This window comes from Eretmochelys imbricata, chromosome 16 (genome assembly GCF_965152235.1).
Source record: "Eretmochelys imbricata isolate rEreImb1 chromosome 16, rEreImb1.hap1, whole genome shotgun sequence".
Classification (NCBI taxonomy): Eukaryota; Metazoa; Chordata; order Testudines; family Cheloniidae; genus Eretmochelys; species Eretmochelys imbricata.
Window position 1 is genome coordinate 22,597,475 of NC_135587.1, and position 12,551 is coordinate 22,610,025.

The window sequence follows — 12,551 nt, forward strand, 5'->3', positions numbered from 1 at the left end:
ATAGCGCTCTAGCTTGCTGGCTCAGGGGTGTGAAAAATCACCCCCCTGAGCACAGCAAGTCAGAGCACTTTAAAGTGCTAGTGTAAACAGGCTCTCAGCGCACCAGGAGCTCGGAGCCCTCCAATTACCAGGAGCACTGGGAGAGCTCTCTCCCAGCGCTCGCACGTGACCACACTCGTACTTCAAAGCGCTGCTGCAGGAGCAGTAACATGGTTAAAAAAAAAAATTAAAAATCCAAGACTAAGTACCCATAAAGGCTTTTTCTTACAATCCTGTTGAGAAGTTTAATTTGAGAGTTGTAAAGTGTTTACTAAGTCCTAGGATAGAAGTGAACAGTAATGTATTTAATGACTTATCTGAGTACTATCTTCTATATTAAATCCTCAAGGAAAAAGTGGTCTACAGGTGATTTACACTCTCCACCACCTCAATTTATCAACAGTAGTTTTACATGGACACAGTTCAATGTAAAGTCTGTTTCTCCTGCTCCCACAAAACTACTCTAAAGCAACCTCAAATATGCCTTCCTGTCTTCGTGCAACTTAGTGCTACTCCAACCCCTTTTACCTACATAAGTGTAGCAACATGTAGTTACTACTTACATCTCCTACTCCAACCCCTTTTACCTACATAAGTGTAGCAACATGTAGTTACTACTTACATCTCCTACTCCAACCCCTTTTACCTACATAAGTGTAGCAACATGTAGTTACTACTTACATCTCCTACACTCTGAAAGTGGCCTAGTCGTTACTCATGTTAGGACTTGTCTACACTGGCACCTTACAATGCTACAACTTTCTCGCTTAGGGGTGTGAAAAAACACACCCCTGAGTGCAGCAAATTTCAGCGCTGTAAAGCACCAGTGTAGACAGTGCACCAGCGCTTGGAACCGGGCTCCCAGCACTGGTAGCTATGCCCCTTGTGAAGATGGGTTTAAGAGCGCTGGGGAGAGCTCTCCCACAGCACCGTGCCATGCCTACACAAGCCATGTTAAAGCACTGCCAGTGTAGAGTAGCCCCTAGATAAAATCAGGTTACGGCGAGCTATAATTGAAGCAGTATATCTGAACAGTAGTTATAACTGATGTGCATTAGACATAATGTCGTCTCAGTAATTACGTGCCTACTAGTGGTACAGGTTCCCATCAGAGTCACATAAACACACCTGCTTCACACACCCATACAAGCTCCAGAAAGAAACTATACCCTCCAGCTATGACTATAGCACGATAATGCACTTCTACTCTGAAAAGTGACATAAAATGGCATCATGGGTTTGCATGTGTGTTTCTTGATCTCCAAGCAGAGTTTGATCTGTTTAAAACAAAACAAGAAGCTAAACTGGCAGTCATGGAAACTCATCCTGAGCGCAAAGTGTCAAGATTATTTTCCCATCGTGTGTACTACCATTAGTAATACTTTCTGCAGGCCAAACTAGGCCCTTATTTATAACTGCACAACTCCACTGCCCTGAATGGGTTTGCATGGGAGTAACTGGTACATTGTGAACAATTCTGCTTATGTGCATGATTGAACAAAAGAACACTTGCTCTCAGTATTGAAAGCCAAAGCAGCCAACAAGAGTAAAATGCAAGCAGTAACTTTGTCACTGGAGTCAGCAAATGTGAGACTACAAGAGGAACAGATATGATGAACAAGGTGCCAGTTTTTAACCTAGTCACTGGGTAGAGTCAATGCGAGTAGTCCGAGGTTTCTAAAGCACTTTTTATTCTCGTCCCCCTCATCCTTACAGGAGGTGGTACTGGAACAGCCAGGTGCAAAAAGATAACAGCTTTAAATACATTGCCTCTGCAATCTTACTAGTCCTACTCAGAGCAAAGAGGAAGTATCAAGGTCACGCCACATTATTACACAGTGGCATATGAATAGTGCCTAGAGCCATCAGAATCAACTCCCAAGTTCTTAGTTTTATCAGAAAACATTTCATTGCCCTTAATTTTCCAGCAACATCACTGTTGGTTTTTCTATTGACGGGAATGTCTCACTACTACTAAGGATTTTATATTTCTGCTGTCAGACATTCCTCCATAAAGAGAAAGTGAGTCTTATACTTAAACAGCAGAAAGTATGTCAGGTCACCTGATCTGCATTCATCAAATCCCCATTAAATAGTCAGCAGGATGCACCAAAGCAGGAGTGACTGTTTAAAGAAAAAAATTTAAAAAAAAAATATAGAATGACAGCTTAGTCTACGTTACTAATGATCAGGTGCCATTTATGGTTACTAAGTTTTGTTTCATGCTAGTTTTCTTTAAATTCTTAACTAGAAGAGGAAATGTATTTATGAGACTGTTCTTTAAGGTTGTTCCCCCACCACCACCAGCCTACTAGTTATATACATGCCTCTACCCACCATCCCCCTCCTACTCCATCTAACGATAGTGGGACTCAAACTGCAAGCACTTATGAACTATCTGATATAGCAGTAGTTTAAGGTTTGTTCTCTCTTCCCAGTGAGAAACTGGTTTCATCTGGTAGAGTTGTACATGAGTACTGAACTGATGGCACTTATGTGTTCCTTAATAAAGAAAGTTTGAGGCTTTTTGGGAAAGCAGCATATAAAGAAATAAGTCTGGTAGGCACATAACTTGACCTACCACAAGAAGCTGCTTTTTGGTAAGATTTAAGCAGTGTCTAGTTAACCCTGTTTATTAAGAGTGCAGTTCTTCTGTGACCATACGACAGCACTCTTGAAACAGCAGTTTTTCTTTTCGGATTTCAATCTGTTTATTTTATTGACAAATAATTCAATTATGTTTACCCCTTTAACACTGCAGAGCCACAGCAACTAATGTTCTTCCTTCCTGGTATCAGTTATACCTTTGCAACCAACCCAAAGACTATGACTTGCATGCACAGGTGTCACTGAAGACAATGTTGGCTTACAGAACCTTAGTATGTATGGATATGCATTATATAGCAAGAACCCAGGCCGAGACTGTAAAGTTAGGAAAAATGTTTCTAACATTTACATTGTATCAAAATTGTTCAGATTCACCAACAATTAATAAACCCTGCAATCCCTTTAACTAAAAGCTGTGTTGGACACAACAACCAAGCCTTTATTGCCCATTGCGCTGAAATAATGGAACAGAATATTACTCTACAGATGCGGAGGGGGTGGGGGGTGGCTGGGGGAAGAGGAAAGAGAGAAGGTGCACTGGATGTCCTCTCTGTGTACAGAAGTCTCAATAGCTAGGAGAATTAATCTTGTGCTTATGAGTATGACCACTCAATCAAAACCAGAGATAATGCCCAAGGTAAAACACAAGTCACTTAAAAACACTCCATACCACCTTCAGAAAGCTACATTTTTAGCAACTACCTTGAAGCAAAAGAAAATGTTATATTCATTCAACTGTGTATGAGGCATTTCCTTTCACTGCTTGTTTAGCAGCAAAGCCACATTCTCCCACAGATATCTACTGCAAGGTAAGCCTGAACAGGCAAATTACATACAACACCAAAAGTTGTGGTAACAACTAGACAGATAATGGAAAGTTACCTAGGATTCTCTAGCAATTAGTTACTGGGCTGTTTAAGTCACCAGCTTGATACACTCTTGATCAGTAGGGAAAGTGCCGATTTCATTGGTTCAGAAAGATGGGAGGGGAGTCTTGAGAGCCCACTGGATACACTGAAGTATGGAAATAAAAAACTTATAACTAGGTTTCTAAACATAATTTCAAAACTTCTAATTTTAATGTTAAACAATTCCATCTTTTTTCCTTTAATGATGGCTTCATTCAGGACAAACGTATCCAATTCATTTGTAAATACCATGTCCCCCAATTTCAAGATCACCAACAAGTCATAAAAACATGTGACTGGAGTTTCTTACCACAGCTCTGGTTTAAGTGGTTTCCCCAATCCTTCACAAGAGTTAGTAATTTTCCTTTTAATTCATATGCAGTTAGTTACACTTTTAGATGTTAACTCCCCCAGGGCAGAAACTCTCTCACTTATGTTTCTAAATTGCTCAGCATAACATAGACCAAATCCCAACCCAAGACTTTAAGTAATACTATAATTTAAATAAAAAGAAAAGGAGTACTTGTGGCACCTTAGAGACTAACCAATTTATTTGAGCATAAGCTTTTGTGAGCTACAGCTCACTTCATCGGATGCATACTGTGGGAAGTATAGAAGATCTTTTGAAGTGAGCTGTAGCTCACGAAAGCTTATGCTCAAATAAATTGGTTAGTCTCTAAGGTGCCACAAGTACTCCTTTTCTTTTTGCGAATACAAACTAACACGCTGTTACTCTGAAACCTGTCACTATAATTTAAATGTTTACTTTTTTGTGGCTAGAAAGTCTCTAGTAGTTTTATGCAAGATGTTTCAGTTAACATTTATAATAATACACAAGACACATCCACTACAGAATCAGTTTCTAGTTCAAAACCCCATACTAAGATAATTTTTTAGATTATCTGTCAATTTTTAGTGTAGACAAATGCTATTTTCATGTTGTCAGCATAGTCACAATTAAAAATCCTTCTAAGATCTTGTATCTATATTTGTGTGTCCTCCACCCCTCATGTAGCCACTCAATTTAAGACTATTAGAAAGAAACTGAGTAGCAAGAAAGGCCACAACAGTATATAGACAGAGCCTAACACACACCTTTCCTTGCTTCACAGAATTGATGAAGCCAGTGTTTTTGTTGTCACAAACTTGTTTCCAAAATAAGCCATCCACCCACTCCAGAATATCATCGTTAAAAGACAATTCAGAAATGTGATGGAGACAGAAAACAACGATGAGTCTTTTAATCCATTTTCCTGTGCAGCATCTAGAATAATTTTGCCTAAAAGAGTGAACTACAGAATGTTTTGGGGGACTCTCAGACAAAGATTTGGAGGATTTGTTATTATTCCTACATGAAAGATTCTTTATCATAGTTTCATGCAACGTAAATTTTAAATATTGAAGTTAGGGACAGCAGAAACAAACATCCTACATCGCAAACACATACCCTACTGTATACAAACCCTGAGTGCACATACGATACACACACACGTGCAGTCACACGTACTACGCAGGGGCACATACTGCACACATACATGAGGGGAATGCGAGTGTGCAGCAGCGCAGAGGAGGCGGAGGCCAGAGAACCAGCGCAGCAGAGGCCTAGCTCCTGCCCAGCCAGCCTCACCCTACCTGGCAGGCGCAGGCCCAGCCCCCAGGGCTCTGGCTCTGTCCCCTTCCATTGTGCCTCATCGTTACAGACGGGGAAGCGGCTGGTGGCAGGGCAGCAGGCGGGGGACAGGGGGCTTCGGGCCCACTGATGCGGGGGACAGGCTGCATCCGCCTCGGACCTCCCAGCAAGGGGAGCGGCGCAAGGGAGGAGGAGGAGCAGACGTCCCAGCGAGGCCTGGGCACGGAGTGATCACCAGGCTAGGCCGCGGGTGGCTGTGGGGAGGGGAAGGAGGGCACCGCTGCGGGGGCTGAAAGGCTCCCAGGGCAAGGGGGCCAGGAGATGGGTTCCGAGTGCAGTCCTGGGATGACTCGCCAGGCAAGGAGGGGTTCCGCCGGGTTCAAGAGGAGGCCGGCCGGGCCGAGACCGGGCGGGGGCTGGCTCTCTGGGCCCGGCGTTGTGGAGGAGGTGCCGCCGCTTCCTTATTACCTGGGCTCGGGGAGCTGGTGGCTGTGCAGCTTGGCTCTCTCAGTGACGGCGGCGGCAGCCCGGTCCCCTCTGGGCGCTGTACGGCTCTGCTTCGGGCTGGGCAGCGGCGGCCGGGCTGGGTCTCCGCCTCTCTCCGGGGCTCCCACAGGCTCAGTTCTGACGGCTTTACTGCGCCCCCATCCCTCCCTTATCCAAGATGGCGGTGTCCTGTACACGGGGTTTCCCCGCCCACTCTCAACGGGCCCCGGCCGCACAAAGCGGCGCGCAGGATTCAGAGCTCGGGCCAATCACGGGGCACTCCTAACCGCACGCGGCGGGCCGTGCCCAAAGCAGGCGACGGCGAGCGCGCGCGCGCTTGTGCTGGGCAGGGGTGCGCGCGCCGGGTCACGCGCTCCCTTTTGCCTCCGGGCGCGTCCTGAGTCGCGCGCGCCGCCTGGGGCGCGCGCCCAGTGGGCGGGCGGGAAAAGTCTCCGCCTGGGTCAGTGAGCCGCCAATCATCCCCGCCCGCCCCACAGGCGCGGCTGCTCCTGCTTCGTGACACACCCCCCACCCCGGTGCCCCTCCTCAGCCAGTGGCTCCGGCCCCTAGCGGGGACTCATCTAAACACCAACGGAAAGTGTCCCCGACACAGCTGCTCGTCACCCAAACAGAGTTGGCGGTGCAGCCTCAAGCAGCGCAGTGCCGGTTCCATGTCTACTGTGGTGCAGAGAGGAGGCTGGAGACCCAGAGGTGCCCGGGCAAGAAATGGCTGAAGGCACATACGTGGCACACAGAGACACAATGCCCTCACACTAGAGTGATCAGATGTCCCGATTTTATAGGGACAGTCCAGATTTTGGGGTCTTTTTCTTATATAGGCTCCTATTACCTCCCACCCCCTGTCCCGATTTTTCATATTTGCTGTCTGGTCACCCTACCTGGCTCCGTAGCGAGGGGATCTGGTATAAACCACCTCAGCCTGCCCTGACCCCTCCTCACAATGTCATGGCAATCTGTGGACTGCCTCAGGTGTGACACAAAGTGACCCTGACAAATTAACAAGGGGTCAGGAGGCAAACACTAGCACAGACACAAGGGGCCACATGGCAATGAGGACAGGTGCTGTGTTTTATGACCATTTGTTGGCCCCTGGGGTAGCGGGGAGCAAATGTCCCACCTGCACAATAATGAAAGGACACAAGGAAACCCACACAAACAGCTCATGGAAAGACACCAGCCTCTCACAATAGGAGGTAGCAACAATACAGCCTGCCAGATGGCAGTGGGCCATAATGCTACAATGATAGTTTGCTGATGGCTTCCAGGGTCTTAAAGTGTGACCTTCTCCCCCTTCTCCCCCTGCCCCTCCCCTACACACACAAATTAATCAGAGGACACAAGAAAAACACACAAATACATTGTTTCGTAGAGACACTAGTACATCAAGAAGTTTCACAAAGGGACTATGATTTGCTGTTGTGCCCTAAAAGTGACCCATGAGTAACACTCATAAACATGGTGTCTCATAAAGATGCCAGCAATATGATGAGATTAAATTATGATACTATGTCTAAAAAAATCAGCATGTCATAATGCAGCATCACAACATAGCATTTTGCTGGTCCCAATGGGTGACACTCAGACCTCAGCTTTTGTGGCAGATTTCTCAGGCCATCAGTGCTGGCTGGAAAATCTCTGGAATTTTGGCAGCACCAAGGATGTGGGTGCTACACGGAGTAAAAAGAAACTGAATAAAATAGAGACTGAGTGGAGAGATAGACTATCCATGCAGACTACAATAAAAATAATGCTCAAGTTCAAATAGTACAGAGGGGATGAATGAGGAGGTGTTAGCCAAGAGGAAAATCTTAGACTTTTCATTTTTCCATTGTAGGCAGGTATGGTGATGCTGCTGGAATCCCCCAGTGAAAAGGGAACTATATTTGCATTCACAGTGCCCTCCTGGTTACAGAAATTATGGGATTTTCCCCTTCAGAAAACAATTACTGCAACCAGACTTTAAATTAAAATTATTCTTCTGAGTGAGCCTACAAAGATAAACCAAGTGGACTTTCTCCCTAAGAAAACAGGCTGTGCACATAGCTTGAAGATCTCCAACTCCACTATATCTGTAACCTCCAGTCCTTCAATCACACAGGACCAAGAACAGCATTTTTTATGTGCCTAGAAATAAAGCAAAGAGAAAGTGTTTGTAATATGCACACACCCAAAATCCAGCTGATAGTTGAAATTTTGAGTCTAATAAACCTTAATGGTGTCATTTTATTGTAACAATAATGTAAAGCATAAACAAACAAAACTGTAAAGAAAATTACCTATGGCATTCAAAATAGCCATGACCTAGAAGGCCATTAATGACTTAGAAACACATCATGTTTCCCACCTTCCTTCAGAATTCCAATAGTGCTGTTATATGAATGCAATACATTATTGGTATTATTACTTCAGTAAAAAGTATAATTTGAATCAGAGTAATGTTTACCATCATCAGGCATTCATCCGTCCTCAGTAGAGTTAGTATATGAGTTCTGAAAGATGCGGGAGATGTTTCCACATGCACTGGGTTGTCTTCTGATTGCTTTGTTACCCACCACACTCTTTGTCTGTTGTAGGGTGGGAGAAATGGAAGTTTTCTAATTTATTAATATTTTTGCTGCTATTCCCAAGCTTTTTTGTCTTTTAAGAGGAAATTGTACATATATTTAGTCCTTAGTAAGGGTTTTGGTTATTTAAAGCTTTTTTAAATGGCTGAATAATACATTTTTAAAACTTATTACAAATATGTGCACACTGAAAAAGTACTTAAGAATTTGAGAACTTAAGAATGGACATACTGGGTCAGACCAATGGTCCATCTAGCCCAGTATCCTGTCTTTCAACAGTAGCCAGTGCCAGATGCTTCAGAATGAATACACAGAACAGGGAAATGTATTGTGTGATTCATCCCCTGTTGTCCAGTCCCAGCTTCTGGCATTCAGAGGTTTAGGAACATTAGGAGTGTGGTGTTGTGTCCCTGATCATCTTGGCTATTAGCCATTGATGGACCTATCCTCCATGAATTTAATATTTTTTTGAACACTGTTATACTTTTGGCCTTCACAATAACCCCTGGCAATGAGTTCCACAGGTTGACTGTGCATTGTGTGAAGAAGTACTTTCTCTTGTTTGTTTTAAACCTGTTGCCTATTAATTTAATTGGGTGACCCCTGGTCCTTGTATTATGGGAAGGAGTAAAATAAGTGTATTCACACCTCAAGAGTTAATAATATGATTTCACATTGCTCTAAATGCTATGGATACACAAGTTAGACCAGTGTGTTGGGTCTATATGTTGGGTCAATAATACCCCCTATAGTTTAATGGTCTGAGTGCAGATTATACAATATAAAAGATTCTACATGCAGATTTACACAATGTAACATTTTCATCTACGTTAATATAATGAGCTTTCATTTTCCTAACCAATTGTGCCAACTGTAACAGGTATGGCAACACCCAGTTTTTCATGTTCTCTGTGTATATATATCTTCCTACTGTATTTTCCACTGCGTGCATCCGATTAAGTGGGTTTTAGCCCACGAAAGCTTATGCTCAAATAATTTCGTTAGTCTCTAAGGTACCACAAATACTCCTTGGTTTTTTGTTGTTGTTTTTTTGCTGATACAGACTAACACGGCTGCCCCTCTGAAACCTGTTAAGAATAGTGACATCTGTACTGAGAGAGAGAGATTCTTACAATAGCTGCTAGAGGGCAGCCATGTGGCAAGGTTTCAGTGCATGATTTATGATTCTAAGAATGAACAGACTGCTTAGCAAAAGCCTCAATTAAGGCAGGCGAAGAGATTCCATTTACTAGTTTTAGGATTAAAAGTTCACTAGGTTTTAAGTGAGTTTGGAAAGAGCTAATGGTTCTGCATGTTAGAACATATATTTGATACTAAATCTAGATTCTGTAATTTTTATTCCTACCAAATTATTGAAGCATAAGGGCTTAATTCTGATCTCAGACATACAGAACCACACCAACGTGTATTCTTATAAATCAACACACTGTGATGATGGTTCCTGTACAGTAGCATATTTTTAAGATATGATGGTGCACACCATAAATAAGATACAAATCCAGCTTTCCCATTAAACATTAATTTGAGATCCTGGCTGCCCATCCAGATTAATAGTAAAGATCCCATGGCAATATCCTATCCTTCCAGGAGATCTATTGAGTATTTTCCATTTTTAACTACTTTGACCCTATGAATTCCTTTTCCTCAGTGTACAGCTGTGTAGGAAATCCTCCCCAAAATGAACTGACCTCTATCAGCTGTGAAACAGTGAGTCCCTGCTCTGAATTCAGCCTCTCATTGTGCAGGCACTGGAATTCCACTGCCAAGAATATGTGGGCAGAGGTTATGGCATGAGTCTGAAAATAACTACATGAAAAATAATAAGTTTATTTGTTTTTTACATCTATAGCAAAAATAAATACAAAATATGTATGAACAATAAAAACCAGATACCACTGTGATAGGTACATTAGAAAAGGATAGATAGGTAGTCTGTTAAATTTGTATTACTGACGTCCATCAATTTGTTTTCTTCACAGCTGTTACAGTCAAAGCCCTAACTATGGTACTTCAAATACTATGGTGATGAGTACAGTATAAAAACATACATAAAGAATAACTTTAAACAGATAACACAGGTGCAACAGAAAAAAATTCCAATGTTGCAGTACTGTATATGGAACCAGTTTTACTAGAAATATAATTGAAAACAAAACACGAGGAAGAATTTCCACAAGAGGGAATTTCTCAGAGAAAATGACTCAAAGCTCTTAAAGAGATACAGTGGATGAGGTCATATATTTTATTAGAACAACTTCTGTTGGTGAGAGAGACAATCTTTCAAATTTAGGGCTTGTCTTCACCTATAGTGCTGCAGCTGCACTAGTGCAACTGTGCCATTGTAGCGCTTTAGTGAAGATGCTGCTACGCCAATGGGAGAGCATCTCCCGTCGGCGTAGTTAATCCACCTGTGTGAGACGCCGGAGCTATGTCAATGGGAGAAGCTCTCCTGCCAACATAGCACTGTCTACACCACAGGTTAGGTCACTATAGCTACATCGCTCGGGAGTGCGGATTTTCCACAGGTTTGCTTAAAAGGGGTAGCACTGGAAAGCCCATGCTTATTTGGGGCACCCTGGGAACATGAAAACGAGGGATCACTCGTTCTTGTCAACATCATTAATAATGATTTAAAAAATCAGTATTAATCATCAAACAAATCATTAATGAAAAATTACAACGAGGCCACAGAACCAGCTGCGGCCCATTGGTATTCTGGGGTTGAAAAAGCAATTGTTATTGCAAACACTGAAAGTAAAGTCTTGGTAAAAAATGCATTTTCAAGTAACTGGGTACACAGTAAAGCTACCGGACTTCAAACATGATTTTATTTGCTCCTGTACATAGTAACATATCAGCCTGTAAGTCAGGGTTGCCAAAAATATATTTTCTTTTTAAACTGAAAAAAATAGTTTTCACTTTTATGAATTAATTGAGATGAAAGGCAAGTTTCAGTTGTATGTCATCCTGATAAGAGAATAAGACCTGGCTTTGTCTAAGAGATTGAAGTGTGGGTAACGAATATTGTTCCTGTTTGCATCAGGAATTTGCTCCTATGTAGTCTTTGTCCTTCTGTTTCATTTTTACAATGCACAAAGATGTATATGTTTTTTCTTTTTAAAATGAGTCACCGGTGGTATAAGTAAAGACAGTGCTTGAGCAGACAAGGCTAATTTAAAAGCAACATTAGGTCACTAAGAATCATAACTTCAAAAAATGACAAAGTCTTATGCTCCAACTGTTCACTCAGGCACAGAACAATAATACTTTGCACTTATATAGGACATTTAGATGTGTGTGTCTATGATAGAGAGACCATACTGCTTGCTAGTGATTGGACCCACAGATATGTTAAAGGGCCTTTTACAAGTTTAATTAACCTCCTTTAGTTCAAGCAGCAGCAGACTGTGCTTTTAGATTTGAAGTTTCAAGGGTCTAATCCTAACTTCTGAGGCATATGTGTGTGATTTATTTAACAACTTTGTGTGTTGAATTCAGCACAAGTCTTGATTACACCTTCAACCATTACATCACAACTGAGGGGGGCGGGGACAAACAAACAAAAAACAGGACTGCCAGAATATTTCTATTTTATACAGTTTGGTTATCCTTCCCAGAACAGCTGATTCCTCCTGATCTTTGCTGGTCTTGGTCAGGAACATCAGCTAATGAAGAATAAAGGAAAAAACTTTCTAACTGACCCCACTCTGCCACATTGCTTGGTAGGGAAAGCAGGTATGTAGCATTATTAATTATTCATTCTTTGTTAAATGTTCATTATTAAGTTTACACATAACATAAAAATGAAGGTTCAGGTGCATGACACTGGCTGAAAAGAATAAAGGAAAAAAACCCTCCCAGGAGAGCCTGAGACCTCTTAGGGGAGAGGGAACTGCCCTTGACTGATTCCTCCTAAACAGAGGCCAAATTCTTGAAGATGAAGGGGATATTGCTTGGATAAAGAGTAGAAGATTTGGTCTTAGGAAATTCAGAGAAGAAAGAAGTTCTGATGAAGACTAAAATCTCTAAATTGTGGGGTCTGGCTACTCAGTTGGCCTGACAGGCAAACTCTCAGTGACTCAAGCAAATACGATAAGGTCAGGCTCAGACTGTAAATATTTGAGCATAAAATTCTAGTTCTGAAGCAACATCCTTGTCTGTCTTCTGTGGAAAAAAGAGTTAATTATCATTTAAAACTAAATAGAAAAGGAGTACTTGTGGCACCTTAGAGACTAACCAATTTATTTGAGCATAAGCTTTCGTGAGCTACAGCTC

The 12,551-nt window shown here is 42.4% G+C and overlaps 1 protein-coding gene across 3 annotated transcripts in view; it reads right to left on the reverse strand.

Moving 5' to 3' along the window:
• Positions 1-5,856, reverse strand: part of RAB14 (RAB14, member RAS oncogene family) — a 33,747-nt gene extending 27,891 nt beyond the window's left edge. For 2 of the 3 annotated variants that reach the window (XM_077836205.1, XM_077836204.1), the window contains exon 1: positions 5,653-5,856. The gene's annotated coding sequence lies outside the window, so the exon portion shown is untranslated. Of the gene's footprint in view, positions 1-3,528; positions 3,661-5,652 lie in introns of all 3 variants that reach the window. The other variant, XM_077836206.1, reaches the window with a different exon arrangement.
• Between the last annotated feature and the right edge of the window lie 6,695 nt (positions 5,857-12,551).